Genomic DNA, 16,628 nt, shown 5'->3' on the forward strand with positions numbered 1-16,628 from the left:
GGTGGTTCGGGTTCTGTAGTTTCTGCATTGGAGTGTTGCTCTTTTAAGACTTCTGAAAGCATGCTCTACACCTCATCCCTCTCAGATTTTGGAAGGCACTTCAGATTCTTATACCTTGGGTCAAGTGCTGTAGCTATCTATAGAAATTTCACATTGGTACTTTCTTTGCATTTTGTCAAATCTGCAATGAAACTGTTCTTAAAGTGAACAACATGTGCTGGGTCATCATCCGAGACTGCTATAACATGAAATATATGGCAGAATGTGGATAAAACAGAGCAGGGGACATACAATTCTTCCCCAAGGCGTTCAATCAGAAATTTAATTAACACATTATTTTTTTAACGAGCGTCATCAGCATGGAAGCATGTCCTCTGGAATGGTGGCCAAAGCATGAAGGGGCATACGAATGTTTAGCATATCTGGCTTGTAAATACCTTCCAGTGCCAGCTACAAAAGTGCCATGCAAATGCCTGTTCTCACTTTCTGGTGACATTGTAAATAAGAAGAGGGTAGCATTAGCTCCTGTAAATGTAAACAAACGTGTTTGTCTTAGCGATTGGCTGAACAAGAAGTAGGACTCAGTGGACTTGTAGACTCTGAAGTTTTACATTGTTTTGTTTTTGAGTGTAGTTATGTAACAAAAAAAATCTACATTTGTAAATTGCACTTTCATGATAAACAGATTGCACCACAGTATTTGTATGAAGTGAGCTGAAAAATACTATTTCTTTAGTTTATCATTTTTACAGTGCAAATATTTGAAAAAAAAAGTAATATACACTTTGATTTCAATTACAACACAGAATACAATATTTATGAAAATGTAGAAAAATATCCAAAATATTTAATAAATTTCAATTGGTATTCTATTGTTTAACAGTGTGATTAAAACTGTGATTAATAGTGATTAATTTTTTTAATCACAATAAATTTTTTTGAGTTAACTGTGATTAATTGACAGCCCTAGTATTTTTGCTTATATTGATAGCTTTCACAAGTTCTCATATGTAAACCTTTCATTCAGTATAGTATCTTCATGTTTACCCAACTACATAATAGTTCATGCCTTTCTTCAATGAATTGTCTTTTAATCTGGCAGCAAACTGCACTTTGATTTACTCACCCCTCAGAAAGTTTCTGTGGCTAAAGCTTCTGCTTTTTTTGTTATCAGAACTGCTAACTGTTTTGTCACAGCAACTTTCTGGTCTGAACTTCCTCGTTTTTATAATTATCAGCCTACTCCTGCCTCGCTGGGCTTGATGATGAACTAAGCATGGCTCCCCCTTCAGGCACATCCTGGTATGTTAATTGGCCTCTGAGGCCCACATGAGCTCATTCAGGTCTGTGCGGTACACACCCCATCACACCCTTATTAGCCAATTATCCAAGGGCCTGGTTCAAAGTCCATTGTAATCCATGTAAGAATTCCTTTTGACTTCAGTGGGCTTTCGATCAGACTCTATACTGGAAAAGGTCTTGGGGGTTTATCAGAGTTATGCAGTTAATTTCTTTTTTCATCCAATTTTCCCTTTAATCTTTTCTGTTAGACCCTAGCACAGAGAATTTTTACCCCCTGCCGCTCAGCTGTCATGGACTGGAGTTTCATGAATCTCACCCTGCCCCTACCCTAGCTGTTCTAATAGATAGGGGTGAAGCAGGTTGACAGAGAAACTGGAAAGAATAAACACCAAAGATTTTGAAATACTTTTGACCCTCTCAGTCTCAGCTGCACCAGGATGAAGGAGCCAACAGAGAGGAGGGCAGCAAAACAGAGGAAACAATGTTCTTTGTGTGTTATGAACTTATTTTCCTTTAACTATTGGATTCCTTCCATTTTATCAGCTGACTAGTAGCTTACAGAACAGATGACTCAGCAGACACATCCAAAGATGCTGAATGTATATCAGCCAGCCAAAGCAATTATATTTTGGCCAGCTGGAGAGGGTGAAGAGGTTGTTACATTAGAGGTTACAGTTAGTTGACCTGGCTTTTGTTTAGTTTTTAGTGATCCCCAATTTTAAAAAACAACTAACAATATTTGACAGTAATGGTCCAAAGCCCTTGTCATATATGGCTCTGTTCTCCAATCCTTATTCAGGCAAACTTCCCATTAACAATTAAAGACTGTCCCATTTTCCTCTCTATATAGGAATAAACCTGTCAGAGAGAGAAAAATCAGTTTTAACTTTCAAAGCTTTTCATTTTTCCATTTGAGGTGTGGAGTTTGGCTCTGTGTGCATATGCACATGTACACTCCCACACACTCTGCTAAAGAAACCTAGCTCCTCCTAGACAGCTAGTCCAACCACTTTGGATTAGCTTTGCTCTCTTCCATGCTGATGGAGCTACAGAAGCTGAAATGCAGAATAACTTTGGGGAAAGCCATTGTTGCATGGTTTCCAGATCAACCCCAAAATCTCATAAATACCGAAATCTCATAAGATTCCCCACCCAATTTCTACAGACTTAAGACCTTTGAATAGTGGGGATAAGCATGTAAACTTTTGGATATTGGGATGAATTTTCAACCCTCCATTCACTACTGTTCATTAGGGATGGATCTGAGCTGCAGAATGCAGATGAGGATACAGATTTTGCATGTCCCTGAGTTTGTGATGTTTAGATCCAGGCCCTCAGTTCTGGCCCATCTATACATTTTAGGTTTGTCACTGGCTCTTCATCTGCAGTCAGATACAAATATTTGAACAATAATGCTAAGGCCATAATCTATTATGTTCTTCCAAAGTATTCAGATCTGAAATTCTGGTTTGGAACCACAGCTAACCTTGAGGGAAATGAGGTGGATAACACTGACTGCTGTAGCTGAGAATTCATCCTTTTATCACAGTGACATTGGAAGCATTAAATTTGGGGCCCTGTTTGATGGAGACAGCTCATTTGATTTGAGTCAGCTAGTGATGGTTCTATAGTCACCAGTACATGAATCTGGGAGTTTCCTTGAAATAACTTTATTTTACGTACAAATAGTTTCTTCTGCTAAGGCCCTTGTTTCAAGAGGGATGTTTTTCAAATATTTCCAACTGCTGCTAATGCTGGTTCAGCTCCACTGACGTCAGCAATGTCGGGAGCCCTCGTCTGTAGAGCCCGCTGGCTGCCAACACTGTTTTAAAGCACTCTTCTTACTGATGTGGGGTTTGGAAGAACAGCAGCAGCTGGCAGACTGACTATATTCCAGTTCCCATTGTTGCCTAAAGCAGTGGAGTTAATATAGAGGCTCATCAAGAATATCTTGCTTCTTACTTCCACATTGTATTATTATCCAAAGATTTGTACTTTGCATTGTTCAGACTCAACTGCACTAATTGCATAGCAATTGTGGCTGCTCACACATTTTGCTGTGGCTTTTGTACTTTTTTTAGTCTCTCTTGCCTTCTAAAAACTCCCCATTCTCCCCCACTCCCAATCTTCAGTGCCTGGAACATTTAGCAGCTTATCAACAGTAAAATGAAAAAAATTGCAGTCCTTTAGGACACAGACACAACATCTCCTCTGCCTCTTTCACATGCCTTTGCCTCTCCTGTGGTATTCTGAGGACTTGTCTTTAAAACCACTTCCCAGTATTTTAAAATTACTAGTGAGTAGCAGTGGTCTATGGTACCATTTCAGAGTGGATGGGTGTTTCATTCCTGGAATGAAGTATGACGTATGTTCTGGGACAATCACTAGTTAAAGAAAATTTAAGCAAGTTGAGTCTATACATTATCCCCTCACTTATTTCTTCTCACTTAAGAAGCATTTGGCATGGCAGTTTTGGAAACCTTTCTGTATTCAGCTGTCCAGTATCTGTTCTAAAGGTTATTAGATTCGTCTAACATCTACCACAGTAATGGGCTTTTCTTTTCTTTTTTTAAATCTATCTAAAGACTTTCCCTTGAGGAATGACTTCCAGGTATTACGAACCAGCTAACACAGGGCAAGCTGGAAAATGAAATGGCCTAAGCAGAGCCAGAGCTCGTTTGCCTTTGTGAGCCAAGAAGGAACAGAGCAGCTGAGAATTAACAAACACTATAGTTCAGTCAGAGGGCCAGATTCCAGCACTCACTATGACCCCTCTGTGCTGCTCCAGTGGTGTAAATGAGCTGTAAAAGTCAGTTCAGTTTTTCTGCTGAGCACATGCCCCTGCTGACATCCCCAAAGATTATACAGCCTTCACAGCTGGCTGTAGGCCACCTTTCACTCTCAGCCCTCAGTATAAGGGACATGGCTGGAGTACTACTGCAGTTTGGTGAGCCCCGTCCCCAGTTTGTATGACATGGAGCAATAGGAACATAAAGGTAATGTGTGGCCACATTCACCTATCCCCTCAGCTCTTGCAATGCTGCTAGCTGGACTAGACTCAAGCATTAAGCCTAGAGTCTGTAATGAACCCTCTACCCCTCTTTAACTGGATGGAAGGGGACTGTATCTTTTAATAGATAGGAGGAAGCATAACATGCCTGCACAGTGTGTATCACATCCCTTTCTAGGGGCTGGTCCATACACAAGATAACAACCTGTTACAGCTACCAGCTAATGGAGTTCCTCTTATAGATCAAATAATTGTGGTCACTGCTATGGAGCTGATGATCCTAGCTGCAAAACCTACTGGGAACCCATGCTAGGGGTTCTTTGAAGAAACAGTGTTATATGGAAGCTATTCTCCCAAAAAGGGAAGGGGAAATGAGTGCTAGTGGTTGGATTATGGGACAGAGGCTACCTAGGGGGTGGTCTCCAGCTACATGGGGAGTTCTGTGACTAATAATGCATTTTCTTTTGACACTGAGAAAAGGAACTTTCTTAGAATGAGGAATACAGTGTGATCCCTAAAGTTACACACTCTTCCCCTCTTTGCTTCGCTATAAAACTTCTGCCTAGTAAAGTGGTTCTCAAACTTTTTTTTTCGTGGACCACTTGAAAATTGCTGAGGGTCTCAGCAAACCACTTAATGATCTTTCCAAATGTTGTTTGTACCATTAGCTAACTTTTGTAAGGCGCTATGGATAAAAGCGCTACATAAAAAAAAACCCTTAATAATAATTAACATTCTTTGTTCTACAAATAAAAGCACACAACTCATATTTTAATATCAGTAGTCTTACCTTTCTAATGTGATAGATGTGCCCTCTCTCCCCCACCGCAGCAGCCCCTGAGCTGGAGCTGGGAAGGAGGGGGGAATCTCTCCCTCTCTCCCCTGCCACGGCAGCCCCCAAGCTGGGGCTGGGAAGAAGGGGGGGGTCTCTCCCTCTCTCCCCTGCCACGGCAGCCCACGAGCTGGGGCTGGGAAGGAGGGGGGTCTTTTCCTGGCAGCTGCAGCCCTGGAGCTGAGGAAAATCACCTCTTTCTCTGGCCGCTGCAGCCGTGCACAACCCAAATTCCCCCCACCCCCTCTTCTCATCCCACTGCCCCTCCCCCCACCACCCTATTCCCCCCCAAGGCCACCACCTCACCTTACATGTGCGTCTTCTCCAGGGTTCAGGCACCTAATTAGTGGAGCCATGCCTGTGCGGCTACACTAATTAGGTGGGTGGCCCTTCACTCTCTTGTGTGCGGCTGCCCAGGCGTGCACCTCAGAGGGAACTATCCGCGGACCACCTAAATGGACCACAGTTTGAGAACCTCTGACCTAGAGCCTGCTCTAGCTCGTCTTGCCTGGCAGAATGCCACAATTTTAAAGAAACAGTACCCATATCCTCATACCTACCTCCCAGCAGACCTACCTCTTTACCCTGCCAGCTCACCTATCCTTTTCCTACCTGCAGCAAGTTACTCTGGCCAGCAAATCTTTCCTTTCCATCCACCCGTAGCCTCAGTTCCCAGTCTGTGACCTGTGTTGCTGAGCCTGAGAGATGAGTCAGGCTCCAGAGGCAGTGAGATGGGCAGTCATCTTGGGATTCACTCAGCTCCAGAGTCCTGACATAGCCCCACCTCTTGTCAGCAAGATATCTTCCCTCCTCCATAGGACAGAGCATGCTAGCAGCTTGGCTCTAACTCTCGGAAAGGGGCCAGCCTCCAAGGTATTCACACCAGAGGGAATTTGTTCAAGGGTGAACGTTACTGTTTTTGTTGTACAAGAAAGCAAAATTCCCACTGGGGGAAGCACAAGTCTTGCAGCTAAAAACAGCTTTTTGCAGCAAAACAACATTTTTGGGAAAAGCAAAACAAACTCGCACAAAATGCCCAGCTTTTCTATAAATGAGAATACATGTGATTTCTTCCAGGTGTCAGTTTCACTGTCGGTGACATTTCCACTCCACCTTCCCCCTTGGCCACTATAAATAAATTGTTCACGGGTCTAATTGGTTTTAAAACCAGTTACAGCTATAGTGTAGACCCAGTTTAAGTGGTTTAAGGACCCTGATTTATCTTCACTGAACCCATTTCAGGTGGTCTTGAAACCCATTGAGTAAAAAAGGTCAGGTCATTTAAAATCTCCTGAAATGGGGTCCAGATTATGGCATTAACCAGTGTTATCATTTGTGTAGCTGAATCCTTTTTAAAATATGTTAGAAAATATCCTCCTTGTAGGTAGGCCCTAGGACTCCTTCTTGCCCTTTCCAGCTGCCATGGAGGGTGAAAGAAGAATGAAAGATGAGAAACCTCCTCATCCCGCTACCCCCAGCAGTCAGGTGTGGTAAGTGGCAGAAAGGAGGAGAATGGGACAATAATATATCGGATGGAGTTGCAGAAAACCTACCAGCTATTCTTGGTACAAAGTCTTGACATGATGGCATGACTGAAATGTGATGTAAGTCCATATGTGATGTTGCAACGTCAACACCTGATGCCATGATGGTTCTATGTCTCTGTGACGTATCCTTCACACTCCTAATGACTGCATTGTGGAGAATGGAGTTCCCTGGCCTTCCACTAGTCCTGACTTTAGAGTGGGACAGCAGACACAATCCTGTATCTGGCCCTGCTGCCATCTGGTGGCTTTGAAACTGCCACGGTGATAGTACATGAGCCACATTTTACTGCACTTATTGCTGAAATGCCTAACATTCCTGCCAGTTCAGTCTATATTAGGCTTGTCTCAGGGACAGGAAATGGCCTGACTTAATGATTCTGTCTGATCTTTGAGTGATTTTCCCTTCTGGTGCCAAGGTACAATATTTATGTTTTTAATGGCTGTAGGGGTTGTGCTTATTTTAATTCTTGGGTGCATGTGCTCTTTGAGGACATTTGCACTCTTTGAACAGAAATTCTTTTGTATAAAAATGACTTCTCTCTACGAGTCTTGCACTTCTCCTAGTTTCAGCCTTGTCCTCACAAAAATCAACCAGTAGGCCCATAACCATGCCCAACAGAAACTGCAGGAGGGACTTAAATAGGCAGAATGCAGTTGGAATTTGGCCAGCACACTGAGGTGAACACCTCTAATGCCTGTGCAAAGTGCCATAGGATCTTTAGTGACAACAGTTTTTAGGGCTTCAGTTTTACATTTCATCTAAAAGTCAGCAACTGGCAAAGTTTTGCAACACCTAACACTCTAGAGAAATGGTTCAGTAGCCACTCATAAGAAAGAGAAACAGCTGGTGCATCATCTTCTCCAACATCTAGACATTCCTTGGCAGTCTCTGAGCCAAAAGCTGGTCAGGCTTATTGGTGGTTAGTGCGTGAGAATGCTCATTGCCTGTGGTGGCGTGGCATTGATTTAAGAACACCTGGGTTTTACTTATTAAAACTCTATTGAGTGAAAATTTTATTTAAAGCATTTGTATTAATAATGATTTTTAATTCATTTTATATTCGAGGGCACTATTACACTGTCAAAAACTGGTGTAGTGTGTGTATAAACAGATATAATAGGATATATTCCTAATGTAGCGATCACTTGATCTACAAAGTAATGTTTTGCTGCATGGCAGTACTTCATCTGTTATCACAGATATGTAAGCATGCCTTTTAAAAGCAAAACTATCCAGCGGTTGCACAATGATCCTTCCATCGGGAGCTCATTCTAATCTATTATCTGTTCCAGTACTATTGCCATTCTGTTTCAGTGAGTGCTGAACACTTATGATGAAATTCACCCCCATGCAGAAAGACAGCACAAAGCCAACATGCCACTCAAGTCTCACTTAAGCTGTCTGAATTTTACCTTTGCTGAACATCTGCTACTCAGCCAACGAGAATAGCAGGCACTCAGTACATCTCAGAACCAGACACATTGTTCAGGGAACTTATTCATTTAAAAGTGTCTAACTTCTGTGAATGATGAAAGGAGAATCCTTCAGTTTGTAATCAGAAACCTTGACTTTAGAAAGATCTTTAAAGCTACTGAGTCACTGCTCTGGTAACAGCTGAAACTTACTTACAGGGAAAATTATAGCTAACTTTACAGGATATTGTCAAGTTTCCACCCTGGCATTAACATCAGGAAAGGTATATTTTGCTGAATGTAGTTAGTAATTTTAAGCTTAAATGGTAATGATGGTATTATAGCAATATAATAATAACAATGAAGCCATAAAGCACTAGTATTGGTATGCTGTTATTAACACTGACTTTGACATGTCTGTAGTAGAAGTAGAATGTAAAGATAACAGGTGGCAATTACCTACAGTACCACTAGTGGAATGGGGAAAAGTCTCTGTCAACGGTGTTCTTAAAACTGGTAAAATCAATTACTTTGCCTCAGTCTGAGAAGCAACAGGAAAATCCATGTTAGGACAAGGCTGCTAATTTTCTTTGTTAAAAATGAATCTATTGGTTATGCCCAGTGGCATATTGGCAACCCCATGAACATCGCTCACTCACTCATGCCCGTCACCCCAATCGGGGTATGGGCCGCCAACCACAGATCTCCAGAGTCCTCTATCCTGGGCCATTTGCTCTAGCTGGTTCCAGGTATAGCCCATTTTTATGCTATCAGCCTGAAGGTCGCGTCACCAGGTGTTTCTTGGATGGCCTCTTTTCCGCTTTCCTTGGGGGTTCCACCGCAATGCCTGTCTAGTGATGTTGGTTGGCTGCTTGCGTAGTGTGTGTCCTATCCAGCCCCACGTTCTCCTTCTAATTTCTTCCTCTGCTGGAAGTTGACGAGTTCTCTCCAAGAGGTAGATGTTGCTGATGGTGTCTGGCCAGCGGATCTGGAGAATCCTTCTAAGGCAACTATTTATGAAGGTCTGGATCTTTCTGGTGGTTGTTTTAGTTGTCCTCCAGATTTCAGCTCCATACAATAAGACTGATTTCACGTTGGAGTTGAACAGTAGAATCTTTGTTGCCAAAGACAGCTCTCTGGAGCTCCAGATGTTCTTGAGCTGTAAGAAAGCTGCTCTTGCCTTACCGATCCTTGCTTTGATGTCTGCGTCTGTGCCACCCTGTTGGTCGATGATGCTGCCTAAGTAGGTGAAGGACTGCACTTCTTCCAGAGGGCTTCCGTTCAGTGTGACTGGGTCATTACTGATGGAGTTAATCTTGAGGATCTTGGTCTTGTCCTTGTGGATGTTGAGGCCAACCTGTGATGACATGGCTGCCACTACGTTGGTCTTCTCTTGCATCTGCTGTTTGCTATGCGAAAGGTGTGCAAGGTCGTCGGCAAAGTCCAGGTCATCAAGCTGGGTCCACAACGTCCACTGGATTCCGTTCCTGCGCTCATAAGTGGATGTCTTCATAATCCAATCAATGACAAGGAGAAAAAGAAATGGTGACAACAAGCATCCTTGTCTGACTCTGGTTCGCACCTGGAAGCTGTTGGTAAGCTGCCCTCCATGGATCACTCTACAGTGTATGCCGTCATATAAGTTCTTAATCAGGTTAACCACCTTTGCTGGGATGCCATAGTGCTGAAGGAGCTTCCAGAGAGTCTCTCGATCCACGCTATCAAATGCTTTCTCATAGTCAACAAAATTGATGTACAATGAGGAGTTCCACTCCATAGACTGCTCGACTATGATGCGGAGCATTGCTATCTGGTCCGTGCATGATCTATTTTACCAGAAACCTGCCTGCTCATCTCGTAGCTGTGGATCGACGGCATCCTTCATTCTCTCTAAGAGGACTCGGTTGAAGACCTTCCCTGGCACCGACAGAAGTGTGATTCCTCTGTAGTTGGCACAATTGCTGAGGTCTCCTTTCTTGGGGATTTTAATAAGGTATCCCTCTTTCCAATCTGCCGGAATCACTTCTTCTTCCCATATCTTCTCAAAGAGGGGGTACAGCATTTCCACTGAAGCATCCAGTTCTACTTTCAGGGCCTCTGCTGGGATATCGTCAGGTCCAGCCGCCTTCCTGTTCTTCATCATAGTGATGGCTTTTCTGATCTCATCTCTGGTTGGTCTGTCACAATTGATTGGAAGGTCTTCGTTGGCTGGGTCAATGTCTGGTGGATTTAGTGGTGCTGGTCTATTCAGGAGTTCCCCAAAATGCTCCGCCCATCTATTCATCTGTTGTTCTATTTCTGTTATAGACTTTCCCTGCTTGTCTTTGACGGGACGTTCTGGCTTGCTGAACTTTCCAGACAGTCGCTTGGTGATGTCATACAGCTGTTTCATATTACCGTTGTATGCTGCCTGCTCCGCTTCTGCTGCCAGTCCATCCACATAATCTCTCTTATCCTTCCTAATATTCCTCTTCACTGCTCTATGGGCTTCAGCATACTCTTTTTGCGCTTTAGCCTTTGCTGTTCTAGTCCTGCTATTATTAACTACTGCCTTCTTCTTCTTTCTATCTTCTATCTTAGTCAAGGTCTCTGCTGTGATCCACTCTTTCTGCTGGTATTTCTTAATTCCAAGCACTTCCTGGCATGCTGACCTAAGTGTCTCTCTCACTTTCTGCTATCTGTTGGGTACACTGTCTTCCTCTTCCCCAGACCGATCCTGTAGTACTGAAAACTTATTCTTCAGCGTCAGTCCAAAAACTTCCTTGATCTTATGATCCTTCAAAAGGCTGACGTTGTACTTCGCTCTTCTATCTAACACATCTATCCAGTTCTTCTTCAACTTCAGCTTCAATCTGGCCACCACTAAGTGATGGTCGGACGCTACGTCTGCTCCTCTTCTAACTCTAACGTCCTGCAAAGATCTTCTGAACTTCTTGCTAATGCAGACATGATCGATCTGGTTTTCTATCATGCCTGCTGGCGATACCCAGGTACTCTTGTGGATCCACTTGTGAGGAAAGATGCTACCTCCTATGACCAGGTTGTTAAGTGCACACAGATCCACAAATCTCTCTCCATTCTCACTCATCTCTCCCAGAGTGTGGGTCCCCATGACTTGTTCATATCCTGTGTTGTCAGGTCCAATTTTGGCATTAAAGTCTCCCATAAAGATGGTGATGTCTTTGTCTGGGAGAATCTCTAATATTTTCTGAAGTCTGTTGTAAAAATAGTCTTTGTCCTCCTCTTCACTGTCATTGGTTGGAGCATAGCACTGTACAACATTCATCTTAATCCTCTTCATTTTAGTTCTGAAGGATGCTGTGATGATCCTGGAACCATGTGCCTCCCAACCAATCAGTGCTCTCTGTGCCTGCTTGGACAAAAGAAGCCTACTCCCTGTGTGTGGGGTGCGTCGCTCTCTTCATGTCCGGAATACAGCAACAGCTCTCCTGTCAACAGTCGTCTCTGTCCAGCTTGCGTCCATCTTGTCTTGCTAATGCCTAGTAGGGTCAGGTTGTTGCTCCTCATCTCTGCTGCGACCTGCGCCGTCTTTCTTAACTCGTACATGGTCCTCACGTTCCATGTACCGATGGTAATCCTCCTGGTTGCAAGAAGGGTAATCGACTTTGTGGCTTCCTCACGACTTTCACTACCCAGCGTCATGCGTCTTCGAGTTGAAGACCCTTCTTTTTCCAGGCTAAAAGTCTCTGTTATCTCTATTTTTGGCGTTTCTGTAGCAAGTTGATTTTTTACGGGGTGGAGTTGCTAGCCCCACGCCCAACCCTCCTCCTTTATCCTGACTTGGGACAGGCAGATGGCCCCAAAGGACCTCTCTGGTGGAGTTCCCATGAACATAAGTTCTCTATATGGTCCTGATCGTAACCCCTCTATAAGCAATGGAAAGAGTCCCATTGCTGTCTCTGAGAGTTGGTGCAAACTCCATAGTCTCTAGCACATGCACAGTATGAACAACAGCTCTGCAAGCTTCCCACATGCTTCAAGCCTGATTTGAAGAGAACATGCAAAGGGAGGAGATGGCAGTTCAGTCTTCACATCCAATCAGTCCTCAGCCCTACTCCTGAGACAGCTAACTATTAAAATCAGTCGGTTGCTGGCAGTTATGATCATGACCCTTTATAATGTGGACTCCTGTCCTTTAGGAACTCGACCAAGTCCATTAACTCATTTCACACATATGAAACACAGAGGAGCCATTTTGGGCATAGTGGCCCTTGAGATTTCCAAATAGTGTGATTCTGTTTTCCCTCCAGGTGCCACTGAAATTTTCAGGGATTGAGGGGCTTTCCGTCAGTCGAAGACCATCATCAGGTAATTCTGCCCCCATATCTTGTGTAGCTGTGACATAGACTTTTTGATTTCTGAGCTACAATTGTGACTTTTATGTCCAGTTTTATCACAGAGCCTCCTAGGGCATCCCTGTGTTGCAGAGAGTTTTCAGCTTCCAGCATTCAATAATTTATTTCCTGAAACAGCTAAATATTATTTACTTTAGAAGTTTTTAGAAAAAATAGATTAAAGTATGTAATGATACTGCAAACTTTTGACGCTTGCATTTTGGGAAGCAGGCATGGGGAGAGAATAATTTATATTGCACTCTACCTTGAATCTCTTCCTGTCCAAATAAACAGATTCACCTCAAAACATTTGTATGACTTTAAACAATAAATCTTGTAACAACTTATGCCAAATCTTTGAAAAAATTCTTAAAATACACTTTCACCATAACAATACAAAGTAAATGGAAATGCAGTAATTTTCCTTTTAATGAGTTATAAACATCTACAGGCAAAAAAATAAAAATAAAAAAGCCGTATAGTAAAAAGGCATAGACTTAATGTTTTCTTGAGTCCTTCAACTTAAAGCAGAGTTAAGAAGCACAAAATAACTTCTGAACAAGCACTAATATTAATTGAAATCTGGACATATTAGGGTAACTTAGAACTATAACCAGGAGAATAATTTTTAGTCAATAATATATTTATTTCCTGTTTGCAAACTATTCACAAATGGTTCAGAATTTCCTCACATTTGTTACTCAATATTATTCGCTGTAGATTATGCATGAGCAGGTCATTACTAATAATAAAAATTCTAGCTGTTAGAACCTTTTGATTGAATACAGCTGACATGGTATGTTTCCTGCCCCTGGATTCGATGAATGCAACTCAAAGAATCCGGCATGAATACTTCCATTTTATGAATTCAGAGTCCACTATCCATAAATATTTTGCAATATTTGCTTAAAATGCTTCTGTGAACATTCCCACTAATAAATAAACATTGTTTCTGTGAACATTGTAACTGTGAACATAATAAACATTGTTTCTGTGAACATTCCCACTAATAAATTCATTCAGTAGAATATGTACATAAAGTGAACACAAAAAAGGCACAACCGGATTAAAAGTGAATGCATTTAAACATTCAAACTAATATATAGGGCAAATGTTTGGATATTCATCCTGCTCTATTTGGAACCCCAGAGAACCAACTTCTTTTCTGTACATTGGTATAAATCCAAAGTACCACTCTTCTTTGTATGATAATTCTAAATAATACATCATTAGAAATTTTCATAACCCCAATGCAGCAATTGGAACAGAGACCTTAAGATCAGAACAACACTTTTTATGAGTAAACGTGAGGCTATCAAAGTGAAAGAACAATCATGGTAAGATTAATATAGCTACTGTGCTATGAAAGACAACTATGCCTGATTCATAATGCCAAGCATGTTGGGACAGGTGAATATATTGCATACAGTATGGACACCCAATAGCAAGAAAATCAGTCAGTTAATTAACAATGCTAATGGACTACTGTTCCTTCCCACTGGGGTTGCATCCCTCAGATGACCGAGAAAGGAAAACAAGCAATACAAAACCCTGTATAATATCAACCAGGCAATTGCATGTCATTTAACATCAGTCATGATCCCACTACATCTCATTTGTAGAAATGGTTGGTCTGGAATACGGGGGGTGCTCATTTGAAGTCTGTAATAGGACATAAGCAATGGTGTAGTCCTGAGAGTGATTGCTCACCAACAGCAGTTCACAGTGTGGCCCTTAGATTCCCTTTAAAGTTCTTGAGCTGAACGATGCATCTCTTACTGTACAGTACCTAGCACACCCAGTGTTGGTTGGGACCACTAGATACTATGGTTATACAAATCCAATAAATAAATAACAATGAGATTTTTTGGGCCAGTTTTGCATTCCCTAGATGTTCAGCTAGTTTTGTGTGCTTATTCAAAATCGAGCCAAATAACTAACCAACTTGAGATTCAACGTTCAGCATTAAAATGTTACAATGCAACTGTGTAGAGCTCTATATTAAAGAGTTTTTGTGCATTCTTGGCTCATAACTCATCTCTAAGATTCTCCTCAGGGGTTAAACTTGACATAGAACCCCTTGGTGTGGGAATTCCCCATTGTTCCCCCCGTCACACACCTAAATTTTAAATTAAACCGTTTGGCCATTGTTGGGTCCTAAACGTTCTCTGAGTGGGATTTCAGTGACAAGATTGCAAACACTGCAAAGAGGAAAAGTGCCTTTATTCTTCCCTGTAGAAATGGCTAGATAGCAGCTAGTTAACTCACAATATAAAACAAATCTAATGGTAAGAAGAACTGTCAGTAACAAAACACGAAAGTCAGAGAGAGTGCAATATGCTGACCAGCTCATTTTAGTGTTGCTTTGAACAACAAATGGTGGAGCCAGTGGTTAACTACTGCTCTTAACATTTTATAGACGTATCCCAGGGCTTGTAATAAACACACAAAACCTCCTGCAGTGAATGGTGTCCATTATTTGTTGAAGCATCACTTGCCATATAGCCTGGAAAGGGAAAAGACAGGCTATACACGAGTAATGATGTTAAAGCACATAATCACAGACAGGCCGAGTTAGAGCTGTATATCTAGAATGACATGTTGGTCTTAAAGAGACACTGTCAACATAAGACTCAATTTTTAAAAAATAAATCCTGACTTGTCTGGTGCTTAAATCAGGAGACTGGAAGCTCGCTTAGGTGATGCCTACACTGTGAGCTAGCCATGTGATTTTCCTGGTCGTGTGCACATAGGTGTGGTAGTTCAGTGGGAGCTAGCATGCGTGTAAATAATAGTATAGCCATGGCAGGCCTGGCTGTGGTGGTACATACATACCCACTAGTTTCAGGAGTGTTTGTAGTTGGCACAGCTAAGCGTGCCATCACTGCCCATGCCACCGGGGCTACACTACTGTTTATAATTGCACTAGCTCTCATTTAGCTACCTGAATCCATGTACACGAGCAGGGGACTCACATCCTTAGCTTGCAGTGTACACAAAGCCTTAGTCACAAAACATTAAGTTACATTAAGTTTCCATTTAAACATGGTTTCTAGCGGGTTAATAAATGATTCATAGATGTTTAAAACATGTTATAGACATGAGTAACATGTTACGGTCATAGACACTTGTCGATGGATGTAGGCAAATGGCTATAAGCAACTTTTTGACCTATAACAATGGATTAACCATTAAACATCTACTAACCATTTATTAACCCTTCTTAGACTATAAATGAAACTGTTGGCTCTGTCATTGACTTGCTGTATAACCTTGTGCATATCACTTAACTTTTCTTTGCCTCAACTTACCCAGCTACAAAACGAAATAACATCTAACATCAGAAGTTATGAGCTTGATGCAGAAGTCACTGGAGGCCAAACGAGATGATCATAATGGTTCCTTCTGGCCTTAAAATCTACACATTTACCTACCTCACAAGGTTTTGTGAGACTGAATTCTTGTAAAATAATTGGATATCCTTGGATGAAACCTCCTGTCTAGGTAACTAACATATTATTATTACTTATTTACTATGTATTGAAAGTAAGCAGACAAGCCAGGCAGAATAGGAGGAAAGACATTATCTCCATTTTGCTTATAGGAAATTGAGGCACAGAGAGATTAAGGGTCTGATTTTCCAAAAAGCCAACCACCCATATGTTCCCCATTGATTAAATGTAGAGCTGTGAGTATGGAGAAGCTCTGAAGTAAAGTCTGGCCTAAAGGGACTTGCAAAGGGTCACACAGGAAGTCTGTGGCAGAACCCAAATTTCCTACATCCCAGCCCAATGTCTTTACCACAAGACCATCCTTCCTCTCTTCACAAACGCCTGAGGTGAATTTAGGCAAAAAGGGGGTCTAAAACTACCTACCCTTTGGGTATCTTGGACAAATTTCTTCCCATCCTCCCCATTAGCTTTTTGTCTCTGGTATTGCCAACCGCAAATGCTAAAAAAAAAAAAAAAAAAAAAAAAAAAACCACAAGTCTGGTTGCAAAAGAAAAAAGATTTTAAAAATAATGCATTGGGAATTCTTTTTATTTGCCTTCTGGTTAATGATTTGGGGTTCACACTGTTCCAGCTTTTTTTCTGTTACCATGGGAGCGAGACACTTTGTAAACTTAACACATATTGCAAAACTCGGGATAAAAATCACAAGAGTTAGCA

This window comes from Terrapene carolina, unplaced genomic scaffold (assembly GCF_002925995.2).
Source record: "Terrapene carolina triunguis isolate 2854851 unplaced genomic scaffold, T_m_triunguis-2.0 Scaffold147, whole genome shotgun sequence".
Classification (NCBI taxonomy): Eukaryota; Metazoa; Chordata; order Testudines; family Emydidae; genus Terrapene; species Terrapene triunguis.